At 37.5% G+C, this 16301-nt stretch overlaps 1 non-coding gene across 1 annotated transcript; it reads right to left on the reverse strand.

Annotated features, from left to right (window-relative positions):
* Window positions 1-13153: 13153 nt before the first annotated feature.
* Window positions 13154-13260, reverse strand: LOC145151780 (small nucleolar RNA R71). Its single transcript, XR_013732335.1, has one exon. It is a non-coding gene; the product is annotated as a small nucleolar RNA R71 (small nucleolar RNA).
* Window positions 13261-16301: the final 3041 nt, after the last annotated feature.

Consider the following 16301-nt stretch of genomic DNA (forward strand, 5'->3'; position numbering starts at 1 on the left):
TCCCTTCCTATTGCAGTTCTTGCAATGCATCCTCCGACAAGCTCCTGTGTGATGAAAGTTACACTTATTGCATTTCGGAAGGTTCCCAGCATAACGACTAGTAGGTGCTGGATTGGTAGATGTCGTGGTAGCATGAATAGCCACTATCTGTTGTCTTTTCGAGGCTTCTCGTGTTTGTGGTCCCTCTTCCTCATTCCATGACTTCCGCTTAGAGTCATCCATTTTTGTTAGCTCAGGAGTGGGGGTCATCACGCCTTGGCGGACTCCATGGTCGATGAGTCTCTGGGCCAACCGTTTAGCGCTATCGAAAGTAGTTGGGTTTGAAGCTAATACATGTCCTTGAATCTGAGGAGATAGTCCTCAGATGTATCTCTCTACTTCCTTGTTTTCCGAGGTAACCATCTCGGGGCATAGTGCTGCTAGGTCACTGAATCTATAAGTATAGGCCACTATATCAGAGTTTGTCATAGTAAGGTTCCACAGTTCTTGCTCTAGCTTCTGTATCTCGCCCCTTGGCAGTACTCTTCTATCATCATTGCTTTCAGGCCTTCCCAGCATATTGAATTTGCCATTGTGAGTGTTAGTGACTTGACATGGCTATTCCACCATGTAAGGGCCCTGTCTGAGAAGGTGCATGCAGCAAACTTAACTTTGCTTCCTTCCGGGCACGTGCATATCTCGAATACCGATTCTGCTTTTTCGAACCATTGCATCAGAGTAATGACTCCCCCGCTTCCACTAAAGGATTTGGGTTTGCAGTTCATGAAGTCTTTGTATGTACACTCCCTAGAGTGTCCGTGGCCATTTCCGAAGTTAAAGTTGTTAGTACCACTTCCCGCCCCACTGGCACCATTCGCCTGAATTTGAGTGATGACAGTTGCTATAGCGGCAGTTATGACAGCCTGGAACGCAACAGGATCAAACTGTGGTGGAGGCGGTGGTGGATTTGTTGACATGTTGTTATTACGCCTGTTATATCTACGAGGAGGCATCCTTCTATCAGAAGATGAAAGGTTGGTAAGATATTGGAAATGGTTATAAATCGAATGTCGTAAGAACTTGGCTATCTTAGCTTTGAATGCATCATGATTCGAAAGTGTTTTGCAAACATTTCATAATAGAGGTTTATATATAAAATAAACTTATGAATTTTTTATATTGAATATCCTCAATTGAAATTCCGTGGTTCGATTTATTGTTATTTGTCATGTCGGAAAAAAGCATTAAGCCTAACACGTAGTGTGAGTAGTGTAATCACTAACTCACTAGGTTATATTAGTTATTAGTATGACGCATCAGGTCCTTGATGATTTCTCTATTTCTTTGATCCTCGTCTGTTCCCTTCTTGGGATTCTCTTTATGAGTCACTTTTTGATCTTCCTTGACTCCTCTGTTGACTGATGTAGTGGAGTGGTTATATCTAACTATGTTGTCGTGAGAGAATGGGGATGTCTAAAGAATATTAATAGTTTTTATGGTGATCCTCATTGGGTCCTCCTATAATTATGCAGCGTACACCAGTTGTATATAATTGAGATTAAATAGACTTTCGATTAAGTGATCCTACTCTAAAACCACAACCAAACAAGGAACAGGTAGTAGAGCGAAGATCACTACTTCTAAGTCTATGAAATCTTAATTATATATAACCTTGGAGCATACACTCCGCAATTATAGACCTGCCAGCAAGGGTCTTTTAGTTTTCACATAAGTTATCTTATTGTACTTAAAATACTCCTATAGTATTTTTAACTTTATGTTTGGTTCCTAAGTTTCTTTGTATGGAAAGTTTGGTAAGTTTCAGACCTTGTTGCAACACCACGGCCATTCCTAGGCATATGCTAATCACCTCTCGAATAAATATAGTTGATCAGGCTATATTCATCCCAGACCTGATTATATATTTCAAGGCCTACTCGTGCTATTCAACAATCTTAATACTTTTGTTTCGTTTTAATTATCATACTTTCCTTGTATATATGTTCGCGTGTATACTTTTACAAAAATATTTTTATATTTAAAAGTATAACTCTTGGTAAGAGTGTTTTAGTCTCATTGTATTTATAGTTGTATATCTTTTATAAGTTGATATACTTAGTTCACTATAAACAATGCTCTGATACCAATCTGTCACACCCCCAAACCTGAACGGCGGAAACATTCGGGGGCGGAGGACGTCATGTACAGTATCATAACAAATGTAAAATAGTAATCAAAGCAACAACAACCATTGTATTGATAATAAAGTGTTTACATTGAATACATAAAGTAGATAGTGTGATTCCAAAAGTAGATGACCAAAACAAAGACTTGAAGCTACTATGCTCCATCTTCTTGACACTTTTACGAGTACCTGCTTATTAGTTTCCTGAGAATACAAGTGATTTGGAAAGTGTATCAACATTTAAGTTGGTGAGTTCATAAGCATTTGATTTAGAACGTAAGTTTATTGTTTCTTGAAAATGTTCGTATGATATTACAGAAAATCTTATATTTTCTTAATAGCTTGAGGTGTAGCCCTTAGCATTGATAACAGAATATATTTGATTCTTACGTTTAAAGAGTGATATATGATACTTTGAATTTGTATATGAAAAGTGACCAATGTTATTTCCTACCATGATTACTTAGTGCATATAAGTTATATAAAATCAAAGATCGAACTGACAGTCGAATGAGTAGATCTGCCCTAAGCCCACAACCAAACAAGGAATAGGAAATGAGGCGGAAACCACACATTCCACTATCTATCGAATCTTCATTTTATATAACCCAAACATACCCACTAAGTGATCACATCAATTTGAAAATACTTGTATATGTCTCCTGAAAATCCGATATTTTCAAATGAAAAGAGTTATGATTCGTTGTGTTGAAAAATGAATGTATTAGATCCAGAAAATCCCATGTTTTCCCTAATAGATGAGTTATGATTCGTTGTGTTGAAAATGAATTTATTAGATCCAGAAAATCCCATGTTTTCCCTAATAGATGAGTTATGATTTGTTGTGTTGAAAATGAATGTATTAGATCCAGAAAATCCCATATTTTCCCTAATAGATGAGAGGCAGTCTTAAATGACCAAGACCGTGATACGTAAGTAACTATGACATACTTAGCTTTATAACTTGGTAGTTTTATTATTAAGTAAAACTAGTTAAAGTTGCGTTTACTGAATTCTAAATGTGCTGATAATACCCTATCATGATTACTTAGTCCCTACAAGTTATATATGACTAAGACTGGAACCGACAGTCGATTGGGTGATTCTGCCCTAAATCCACAACCAAACAAGGAACAGGAAATGAAGCTGAAATCACACATCCCACTGTCTATCAAATGAAAACCATATATAACCCTGATGTAAATACTAAGTGATCATATAGTTATTATCCCCCGAGCTTGATTGAGTTGAGTATTACTACATGTATGAGTCATTGTTTCCGCGTTGCGAGTTCCTATAACCATGCTAATATGACGGATATCCTTACTGTAAATGACCCGAGCTTGATTGAGTTGAGTATTACTACATGTATGAGTCATTGTTTCCGCGTTGCGAGTTCCTATAACCATGCTAATATGACGGATATCCTTACTGTAAATGACATTTGTAACCCCTGAACTTTTGTTCCAACTGTAGCTAACAGTCAGGGCATGGGATTGTCGGTCCCGTATAGATCTATACAGAAACTCACGCTCTCCGAACGGGAGACTCTGGTTATAAGGGAAAGACTCTCGTTTAATACTAAACAAAGCCGCTGTCTCACAAATGATTTGCTAACAATAAGTTCATGAGAGATATATGATAAACCTTTTAGTAAATAAAAATAACGATTTTTATTTATAACCTTGTACGATAGAAAAAGTGGATTGATTTGTAAAGTATAATCAATATAATTTATATGATTTTGTATGAAAAGATTATCCTTTCGACGGTGTTAATAACAACATAATGATGGGTTATATTTACTTGTAACTACATGGTGTAGTTGAATTGGTTAGCCTTGATATAATGTAGTATGCAAACGTATAAATAAAATGTATTTCATTTATAAAACATATTGTATCCCATAAGGGTAAATTTGTGTTGTGAGGTGTTTTGCATGTTAACAATTTCCATATGATAGTTATAAAAGCAATATGAAAGGTATAGCAAAAGATTGATGTTTTCACTCGGGATTAACCGGGTGTTTACTTGTATTCCCCCCCTATAAAACATATAAAAAGTTTAGAAAAGTGTAGGGGTGTAACTCACCTGATACAAGTGGTGAGTTGAAGAAGGCGAGACTAAACTCGAGCAGTACTTCGACTGGAAAGAAGCAAGTTCCTCGGGAACTTCGGGACTTCGAGCCTTGCGTCGTGTGCTAGGGTTGTTATCGGGGCTTCGGGGTGGTCTCGGGATGCTTAACACATAGTAGAAGCGGGAGAGAGGATAGGAATGAGCAGCCAAACTCGAAAGGCTTCAATTTCTATATATATGCTAAGAATCGAAGTTCACGTCGTGAGTTTTGCCAATTCACGTCGTGAGTTTGTCCCGATTCGTCATGGCATGCGTCATCCGTCAAGTGGCTCTGAAATGGTCAGTTAGACTGTTCGCGTCGTGAACTTTAGTGTTCACGTCGTGAACTCTGAAAATTCTGACACATCGTCGAAACTCGTGCCTCAAACTTCAGAAATTCATATCTTTCGCATACGAGCTCCGTTTTCGACGTTCTTTATATCCACGCGTAGGTGAGATTATGCTCTACAACTCTTGTTTAGACTTCGTCGGCTAATTTTCACTTTATTTTTAATATTATATTTTTAACAGACCGGGACAGGAAAAGTCCGTTAAAAATCCATAACTTCTTCATCCGATGTCCGTTTTCGTCAGAATTTTTACCGTTGCATTACTGTCGGCGAGATATTCGATTCTCGTTTAGATGGTGTTGGCAAAAAGTCGCTCGATCTCGATTTCGACTTTTTAGCTGTCTACTGTTATGTCCGAAACTTCGAAAAATCATAACTTGCTCATATGAAGTCAGATTTGGGCGTTCTTTTTATGTATGTTTACGGTTTTGGGATATATACAACTTTCATCTAGACACCTATGGTTGAAAAGTATTTTATTGAAATTTCTCGTTTTGTGCTTAACAGTGTTTTACCGGTATCGTCGCGTATCTTCGATTGGTCATAACTTCTTCGTTATAACTCGATTTTTGTGTTCTTTATATTTTTGGAAACCTCAAACAAAAGTGAAGAAACTTAAAGGAATTATATGCTGATTCTGATCGCGAAGATGAATTTCGATCGCATGGTTCGGTGATCAGAATTTTTGAGTTGTTGCTTAGGAGTTATGATATACTGCTTAGGAATAGATAACCACAAGTTTTTCATATGCATTTGCACTGTAAGGATAAGTTTTGTCTGCAAAGTTTTGAAATAAAATAAAAAGGTTTTAATTTTATATTTATTTTAAATATCCTTACAAGTGGCATTTGTGAAAAATGGTTGTTTATATGATTCCATTGATAGCAATATTGGAAAAAAAATGGACTTGATTCGTTCGTTTGTGGTAGTGTCATAATTTACCAAATAAGGAAAGATTCTCATCACCCAGGGTTTCAGTTGGATAGAAACTTGGAAATCATGCAAGTTGTATAGTATGATGAATGAGAATTTTCATCTTTGGAAAATTAAGATTAATTCCTTGTTCACATGTAAATGTGAGTCAAGTGAAGGACTAAGGGATTGAGTACACATTCTGGTGCACTGATCAAGTCCACCACAAAATATTGATAAGACTATTCATCATGATTTACTAAAGTTTAGTAAATATGGTTATACTGACTAGTTTAAGTATAATTCTGAAACGTTGGAAAAGTTTCGATGTATGGCAGAACGAATGAGAAGAATCAAATCAGGCAGAAAGGATAAAAGTTTCTCAAATCTGAAAATATGGGAGAGTACTTTAGTATCATGTTTTTGTGATCATCTCAATGATTAAGAAACCATATTACAATTGGTCTTCTAAGGACATCTTAGTGAATTCCTATGGCTAAGAAGAGGAATCAAGAATTGCTGAAATGGTTAAATCAAGAAGATGAGTCATACTTCCTTCCAAAACAATTCTTAGAGTCATCACTAGCACACGACTTGAGGTTTATAACCTATCGTGTTGACATATTCCTACTTCTGTACCCATTCCAGTGAAAGTTGGCTTTGCATATGAGTTCTGAGAGTTCTCAATTGGTTGCATAACAACTTGGAAGCAATGGCAGGCCCTTGTGCTGCCAGGTGGCAAGAAAGTAAGATCGAGTTCAGTCCATATAAGTTTGGATAAGAACACTTACACCATAAACAATCTAAGTGTCATAAGGTTTCTCTCCGATTCATGAAAATGATGGTGAGGAAACACTTTCACTAAGTAGATTTTAAGTAGATAACAGTTGTGATATTTGCATTCTCAAAGTCGTTAGTGGAGCGTGTGTGGTTAACCGGCACACTAATATGGACTTGTGAGAAATGGCAAAGGTCTAAACAATTGAGACTATGATTACGACATCTCTTTTCATAGTTCTGAAATTGTTTAGACACACATGTGTGCTATCTAAGGAAAGGTGTATGATTTTGATAAAGTTTTATCAAAGCATCTCGTATCAGAAATTTGAACTTTGGTAAGAAAGTCAATACAGTATTGATTTCTAGAAGTCCAGCTGATTTCTGAGTACATGTCAAAGCTAGTGGGAGCATAAGTGTTATGCTAATAATTTTCATGTTAGTGGGAGCATGATAATTATAGTAAGTATTGCAAGTTAGCAATGTTAATTATAGAAAACAAAAGTTTCAATTGGGAAAAAGTTGTTTTGCTATAATTAAGGGAGAGGAAATTATACTTCATTTCAATTCTAAAAGCTTAGATTGAGGTTTTTAATCATATTTGGTCAACGATATATGAATTTTGTGTTGGAATGGCTCAACATAAGGAAATTCTATATATGGGTCCATTATTTGCGTTCTAAAATTCAATTATGATTACGGAATCCCTTTTCATAATCTGAATTATGAGAACTTGGCAAATAGATACATAAATATTATAGCAAAAGACTGGTCTAGTATCATGTCTTTATGTGAGACATCATGAATCGTATCCCATATGCTTCAGATATAGGATCGATTGCATGTGCTATAATATTCATCCGCTCTAAATTTTCCAAATGCTCAAGGCAATTAGAAGGGAAAAATTCTAGAATTGGAAATGACTAAAATGATTAAGCAATTGTCGAGGACAATCTAAGGTTTACCAAAGATTGGTTGCTCAGGGACAGTTGGAAGTATAGTGTTAATTTTGTAAGGAACATAATGACATGTTCTGAAAAGAGGAAACTCTTGTTCAGAAATGATAGTCAAAATGGGAATATGGAGTTGTCTCCATAGGTGGATTCAATCTGTGTAAGATTGGAGAAAAAAAACTTAATGCAAGAAGGATATTTCCATGGAGTTGATCTCCATTGGAATACTCTGTAATGTCTGTTGACAAGTCTTTGTGACTTTGTGCATAGTCATTACAAGAGGATCAATGCATATAAGTTCATAATCTAACAGATTTAGGTAAATGGAAGGATTTGGAATTCTTGCATTTGCGGTAAGGAATTAGGATTGTGAAATGAGTATCATTGGAATTATGTTCAATCGATCTATTTCACAAAGTAAAATATCATAGACAAACTTAGTGTGCATACTTGATGTATGGCATAACTAATGTTTAGACAAACATAGTGTGCATACTTGGTGTATGGCATGACTAGTGTTTAGAAAATATAGTGTACATGCTTGGAGCATGGGACAACTATTGCTTTAATTCAAGTAAAACGTTGACAGTTGAAACAGTATACAATGAATAATGCGTAATCAATATGGTGATAAATAAAAGGTGTTTTATTTATAATCATAAGTTCTGAGACCATATTGGATTCGATTATTCTTGTGTTTCACTTTGCATGTTTTGACTTCCAAAATAACTAGGTCGTTCTTCTTGAATGACTAAATTATTCAAACCATACACAGTCGGTCATATGTTGGAAGTAGATATGAATCAAGACTGTCATGGGATGGCTTGTAGAGTTCTAAGATGTTGGACAAAGCGGTGCTAAAACACTCATGAGTGCTCATAAGTTCTAAGTATTGGATTCAACCCACGCTCATTTGACTCACTTCATGGATTTTATCACGAGTGATCATGAGACGATAATATCTTATATTCTTCAAACCTAGAGATATGAGTTGTTACTATGAGTTGGTTATATCTTGATTGCACGAAAATGCATTGGTAACTCGATGTTATAAAACGTGCATTTGTGTATGATTCAACAAGTAGTAGAACAAGCCATATGAGTCAAAGTTTATCCATTCCTTTTACCTTCGGGATAAAAGCGATATCTGTGGGCCCCTCGATGATTTAGTGATGACACATGTGAGTGCTTGGCCAACCCAGGACTGATTTGATCTGTTCAATCGATTAGTCGTCATGAATCCGAAATCGGAAACAACAAATAGACAGAGAGAATGATTTATAATCCATGTCTCAGTCTATATGATATCTAGAATGGAGGAATATATGATCCCTTATCTAATGGACAAGTCATTGACGAGATCAGAGTTCTGTTACAACGTCAGAGTTCGACAGCGGCTTAAAGAGCTACGATTGCCAGTCGGTTTTTGAAGTCATACTCAATCAATAATAGTTTTAGACTTATCCAAGTGGGAGACTGTTGGATTAGTGTCTAAGTCCATAACTATATTTGGTATGTACTTGACCCGATTGGCATGGTCCATTTGGATTGCATGGCATCATGCATTTTGATAGACTAAAATGAGAGAAATAACACTTAAGGTTTGCTAATATATTATAAGTTCTAATATATTAATAAGATTATTTAATTAGTATTGATCAAGAATTAATTTGGAATTAATTAAGTGATCAAAAGGAGACTAATTAAATATATGGGTTGATTGTGTAAATCATCCATACTTGTATAGTGGGCTAATGCTCCATGGATTATCAAGTTGGGCTAAAACCCATAGGATGCTCCATGGATGCTCCATGGTGTTTTTGTACCCATGGATCATGGAAATGAAAGGCCATGACAATTAGGGTTTACATGGTGTAACCCTAATTGTGACACACTATATAAGCATCTTATTCTTGTCAAAAATTGGCCACCATGAGAGAACTATGTGTGTATGGTGAGGGCTAGCCGATTTCATGAAGTGGTTCATTTCTCTCTAAGTTATTCCAAGTGTATTTGATGTTGTGTGAACCATTTGAGGCGTCACATTTGGGGCACTCGGCTCTTAAGCATCAAGGAATCAAGCTACATAAAAAGGTATGTCTTCAAACTTGTTTTTATTACCCAAGTATCAAAGATTGTATGCTAGATAGGGTAATACCTTGGAATATTCATATTTGCATGTATAATATAGAAAACATAGATCCAAGGTATTTAGGGTTGCATGTACACTTAGGAGTGTTAGAATGCTCAAAACTCAACACTTGATACAGGATGTGGTTTTCACATTTGTTCTGATTTGTAGGGTCTAAGAAGAAGTAAGGATGTGGAGCATGGGAAGATGAACTTGATCATGAGGAATAGGAGATCGTCGCTTGTCAACAATATTGGAGTTTATTATGTAATGCTTAGTAGTGGGTTAGGGTTAGATTTGAACGATTGTTGCTACTCGTCAGAAATGACGAGAAACAATATTTCCTTTCATGGTTTGTATAGACAAGGTTTTAGATTTTCATTTAATAATGAAGTTGGTTCTATTAATACTTTTTATAATTGTATTTTTTATTTTGAAGCGTTGCCTTGTAATTGTATATATGAAACTCTGATGGTTGTAGACGTCTTAGGAAATAATGTGTTGCATATTGATTCGTCCAATGGTTTGGACAAGGCATGCTTGTGGCATTGTCGTCTTGGACATGTCAACAAGAAACGAAAAGCCCAACTCCAAAAGGATGGAGTGTTGGAGTCATTCTACCTTAGGTCGGATGACACGTGCGAGTCTTGTTTGCTTGGAAAGATGACCAAATCACCTTTCACTCATTCTTGTGAAAGAGGTGAGGGATATTGTATCTCATACACACGCATGTGTGTGGGACCTTTAGATCCACCACGAGGGATGAAAACAGCTTCTATGTGACTTTTACCGATGATTATTGCAGATATGGGTATATCTACTTAATCAAGCATAAGTCAGGAAATTTTGAAAAGTTGAAAGAGTTTAAACAAGAAGTGGAGAATCAATTGGGCAGAAGATAAATATGCTCCGATCCGATCGAGGTGGTGAGTATCTTAGTATCGAGTTCCACGACTATCTTAAGGAATATGGAATTGTTTCTCAATTGACGCCAAATAGGACACCACAACTTAATGGTGTGGCTGAGAGGCGTAATCGAACCTTGTTAGACATGGTTCGTTCCATGATGAGTCGAGCTTCGTTACCTATCTCATTCTGGGGGTATGCCTTAGAGACTGCCGTACATATCCTTAATCTAGTCCCAACTAAGAAGGTTTCCAAAACAACTCACGATATGTGGACATGGAAGATTCCCTCGTTAGCACATATCAAGGTTTGGGGTTGCGAGGCTTTCACAAGACGAGAGACTCACGACAAGCTCAGACCTCGTAGTGAGCGTTGTATTTTCATCGGCTATCCGCAGAAGTCATTTGGATATATGTTCTACAGACCTAGTGAGAACGTGGTTTTCGTAGCACCGGGGAGAGGGGGAGTCTTTCGTGAGATAGAACTGATATTTGCATATTTAGCTATATATTTAGTATAGATTTTTATTATTTATTGGCTAATTATTCGCAATTCATGGACAAAAGGTGCTTAATTGTGTTTAAATTGTATTTTCAGTCCAAAAGATATGCTCGGAAGCAAAAGGAAGCAGGAGATACTATCGGAAGCTCGGGAGCTAAAGAAAGAAGAAAAGTGCTAAATCTTGAAGCTACTCGGCGAGTAGGGACGTCTGCTCGACGAGTACGCACGAGGATTCGCAAAGCAACACGTAAAGTCCTTACCGCACACGGATTCTTCAAGGGTACTCGACGAGTCGATTGTCTACTCGACGAGTAGCCCCTGTTTTGAGTTATCTATAAATAGAAGCAACAAATCCGATTTGAAGACCTCTCTGGCTTTTGGGAAGCTTACTTGGCGACTAAGGAGACTGGTGGAGATCTGAAGAACGTGAGAAGAACCCTAATTCTCAAATCTAAGAAGAATAAGGCAACTTAGGTTTAATTTTCCACTTTACCTTCGGATAGAACTATGTCTAGCTTGTTTGAATTCGTTTTTAGCTTTCTATTTATTGTAATTATGAACTAATTTCGTTAGTTTCTGTTTAGGGTAGACAAGTTTGCTCCTATGGATTAATTTTACTCTTTTGATTAATTCTTAATTGGTGATATCGTTTTGTAAGCTTGTTAAAGAACCTCATACATTAATAACAACTATCTTCTGTTAATAAATCAGTAATTAAGTTGTATGAACATCTCTTAGTTATTAATTTCATATGATTTATGTGACCACGTAGTTATATGTCTAGGAATAACGAATGTGAAACTAGATTTAATTAGAAGATAGGTAAGTTAATACGTGAGCTTGTGTGATACACCATCAACAAGGGGTCAATTGAATCACCAATTTAATTAACCATTACAAGTCTTATTTAACCCGAATTTATATACTAGGAAATCTATTAGTTTGACGACTTGATCACTGCTTAAATTAATTTATTTTCTAAGGATTGGTAATAACGAATGTGAACCTAATCATCTTAGTCGGTAACCAATAACAATTAATCCATTATATTATTATAAAAATTAACCATAGGAGTAAATGAGTCGAACCTAGACAGAAACCCTTTTATCATTGATTTTAGTTGCAATTTAATTGTTAGCTGCTTAATTAGGTGCTAGTTAAGTTTTAGTTAAGTCTCTAGTGTTGTAAAACTAGAGAAACCCCTTCTATTTTATTATTTGCTTTAGATAATATTAGTAATTAGTTTAATTTCCGTTCCCTGAGTTTGATACGCTACTTATTTAACTATACCACAATTGATAGGTCCATTGCCTTTATGTGTCTAATTTATAATTGAAAAGTAGGATTAAAACTAGTTGGTTTTACACACATCAAGTTTTTGGCGCCGTTGCCGGGGAATGGTTCAAAAATTAATTTTAATTTCTAGTATTATTGACCCTTTGTGTGAAAATAATCTTGCACAAAGTTACTGCTTTACTAATCTATGTATTAGGTTTAATTTTAATTTTATCTGATTTGTTAGAATTTTTGTTAAATTTTTTTTCAGTTTTAGCATTGAACTCGCTTAGTGCAATCGAAGCTACTCGACGAGTCCATCGCTGAAACTCAGTTTCGTTTTTATTTTATTTTTGTTCTTTTTACGCGTGTTTTTTGTTTTGTTTACAATTCGTTTATGACCAGGGGAGGAGGTACACCTTTGATCCCACCGCTTGAAGACCCGGAAGCAACCTTGAGAAAAAACAAAGGTAAGAACGTAGGAGAAACCGCAACATCGACAAATTCACCGTTGAAGAATCTAAAAGTTGTTTTTAACAAGAAAAAGAGCAAGAAAGTAGGAGAATACAACATATTTTCAGAGGCAGAAGTGGACCCAAACAAGGACGAGATTGTTTACGAATCCGAAAAAGAAGAAAGCGAATCCGAAGGAGAAAGCGACATAGAAGGCGAACTAGCAAACACCATGGCGAACATCGATGAAGTTCCCATGGGTGAATGGAAGAAAAGGATGCGTGACGACACCAGCCCGGGACTCGTGCAACCCGCGATTCCCGCAACTACCACCTTTGAACTTAAAGGCCACATACTTGCTCAACTTAAGGAGATTCCATTCTACGGGAAGGATCATGAAGACGCATACAAGCATCTTGACGAAGTCAATGACATAGCCGACTACTTCAATGTCCCTAATGTGGCTCACGACACTGTCTTGCTTTGTATGCTACCTGTCACACTCAAGGGAGCTGCTAAGAACTGGCTGAAATCACTTCCCCTAGGATCCATCACTACATGGGCTAAAATGAAAGAAGAATTCATAGACCAGTTTTGCCCGCCTTCAAAAATAGTCAAGTTGAAGAAAGCCATAGCTAATTTTGAACAACAAACTGGAGAGTCACTATATGAGGCGTGGGAAAGGTACAAAGGCTTACTATGGAAATTCCCACATCACGATCTAAACAGCCAACAAGAAGTCTCCATTTTCTATGATGGAGTAAATGTGACAACTAGGCAACTCCTTGACTCGCAAGGACCACTCACAAAGAAACCACCTCCAGTAATAAAAGCTTTAATTGAAGAATTCTCTAAGCACTCTAGAGAATATCACAACCCAAGGAATGACATGACTCGAGGGGCGGTGAATTCCATCACGGATGACATGGCAGCGATGATGGCAAAATTGGAAAGCATGGATCGAAGAATGACAAAGATGGACCAATCCATCCACGCCATAAGAGTGGGATGTGAGAATTGTAGGGGGCCCCACCTAACTAAAGATTGTGATCTTGACAAGAACGGGAATCGGAAGGTGCAAGTGTGCTATTCAAGTGGTGATAGGTTTGATGACAATTAGCGAAAACCAAAGAAGGAATGGCTACCTTATGATGAGTACAAAAAGACAAGGGAGGAAAAGTATAAGCAAAAGGAGAGAGGCTTTTATCAAAAGGAGGAACCGGTGCATGAAAACAAATCAAATTTGGAAGACATGCTTACAAGATTCGTGGCCGAATCCAAAAAAAGACACAATGATACTAATGCTACACTCAAAGATCAACAAAATATGTTGAGAGAACACCAACTTATGATGAAAGATCAACAAGCCTTTCTTAGGATTCAGCAAGCATCTATTCTCAACATAGAAAAGCAGCTGGGGCAACTTGCTCAACAAGTGAATGAGAGAAGACCGGGTGGACTTCCTAGTAATACCGAAAGTAACCCAAAAGGTGCACATATAAATATAGTGACAATTAGGAGTGGGAAGATTATAACTCCTCTGAACCCTATTCAACAAGAAGATCCTGAACTGGTGCAAGAGGGTAAAGAAGAACGTGAAAAATCCCAGAACCCTTATCCGACTTGCCGAGTCGACGTTACGAACTCGACGAGTCCCCCACCTGAACAAAAAAGCCAGCCTCCTGTTAAGCCATATCAGCCTCCACTTCCCTTTCCGGCTCGAGCTAGACAAGAAAAAAATGAAGTTGACTACCAGAAGTTTCTGGAACACATAAAGACTCTCCAGATTAATATGCCATTCATAGAGGCGGTTGCACAAATGCCGAAGTATGCCAAATTCCTCAAGGAGCTCCTAACTAATAGAAAGAAGATGGAAGAGGTGAAGAAAGTGGTCCTAAATGAGAATTGTTCAGCTGCCATGTTGAACAAACTACCTAAGAAGAAAGGTGATCCGGGAAGCTTAACATTTCCTTGCCAATTTGGAAACTTAGCCACCATTTATGCATTGGCTGATTCAGGAGCAAGCGTAAATCTCATGCCATACTCTTTTTTCAAGAAATTAGATCTTTCGGAGCCAAGGCCAATTCGAATGGCGATTCACCTAGCAAATAAAACGGTCACATGTCCGAGGGGAATATGTGAAGATCTATTGGTGAAGGTTGATAAGTTCGTATTTCCCGCGGACTTTATAGGTTTAGACATGGAAGCGGATCCTCAAGTCCCGATAATACTTGGAAGACCTTTTCTTAACACCGAAAGTGCTATAGTTGACATGCGAGATTCTAAACTTACCCTTCAGGTGGGAGACAAATCAATCACTTTTGGAGTCGATCAAGCCATGAAACATCCAAGGAATAGCGATGACACATCATTTTCGGTTGACATGTTGGAAGAGTTGATGGAGGAATGGAACGAAGATAAGTCGAACAAGTCCACCATCACACATGAAGAAGAGTTTGATGCGGAAAGAGACCAGCTGGAATTAGAAAGACTGTTCGAGGAAGCTGAGTATGATGATCTAATCAGAAGTGCAGAACACCCGACTCGCCGAGTCGCCTCGACAGACTCGACGAGTCCATCTGAAGAAACCCGATCAGTCGCGGATTTTACAAAGGGCTCAACGAGTCCCCTCACTGGACTCAACGTGTTCAAAATTCAGAACACGAAAACTGAACTTAAGGCACTACCGGACCACTTGGAGTACGCGTTTCTTGAAGATGGCCAACAAAAACCTGTAATTATAGCCGCTGATTTGGCCGAACATGAGAAGGAAAGCCTTGTGGTTGTACTAAGGAAGAGGCAAGGTGCTATAGCATGGCAAATAACCGACTTAAAAGGAATTAGTCCAACTTATTGTTCTCACAAGATTAACTTAGAAGATGGAGCTAAAGCTGTAGTACAATGCCAACGAAGACTTAACCCGAACATGCAAGAGGTTGTGAAGAAGGAGGTGGTTAAACTACTAGATGCCAGAATCATTTACTCAATCTTCGATAGCCCATAGGTGAGTCCGGTGCAAGTGGTACCAAAGAAACGAGGAATGACAGTGGTGGCCAATGAAAATAACGAGTTAATTCCAACAAGAACAGTAACCAGGTGGCGCGTTTGCATTGACTACATGAAATTGAATGATGCTACATGCAAGGATCACTTTCCATTACCATTCATCGATCAAGTGCTCGAAAGACTCTCCGGCCATTTATATTATTGCTTTCTTGATGGGTTTTCGGGGTATTTTCAAATTCCAATAGACCCACAAGACTAAGAGAAGACCACTTTTACATGCCCAAGTGGAACATTTGCATATAGACGCATGCCCTTTGGGTTATGCAATGTACCAGCTACTTTCCAAAGGTGCATGATGGCCATTTTTCATGATATAATCGAGAAGTTTATGGAGGTCTTCATGGATGATTTCTCGGTGTTCGGGTCATCTTTTGAAGATTGCTTATCTAATTTGGATTTGATGCTAGCTAGATGTGAGAAGACAAACCTTGTCCTTAATTGGGAAAAGTGCCACTTCATGGTGAAAGAAGGAATAGTATTGGGTCACAAAGTTTCAAGGAAAGGGATAGAAGTGGATAGAGCAAAAGTGGACATAATAACTAAGCTACCCCCTCCAACTAATGTGAAAGGGGTAAGGAGTTTTCTTAGCCATGAGGGATTCTATCATCGCTTCATTAAATATTTTTCAAAGATTACTAGGCCTTTAACTCAATTACTCTTGAAGGATGCCCCATTTGATTTTTCCAAGGAATGTCATG

This window comes from Lactuca virosa, chromosome 1 (assembly GCF_052849685.1).
Source record: "Lactuca virosa cultivar CGN04683 chromosome 1, Lactuca_virosa_CGN04683_v6, whole genome shotgun sequence".
Taxonomy (NCBI): domain Eukaryota; kingdom Viridiplantae; phylum Streptophyta; class Magnoliopsida; order Asterales; family Asteraceae; genus Lactuca; species Lactuca virosa.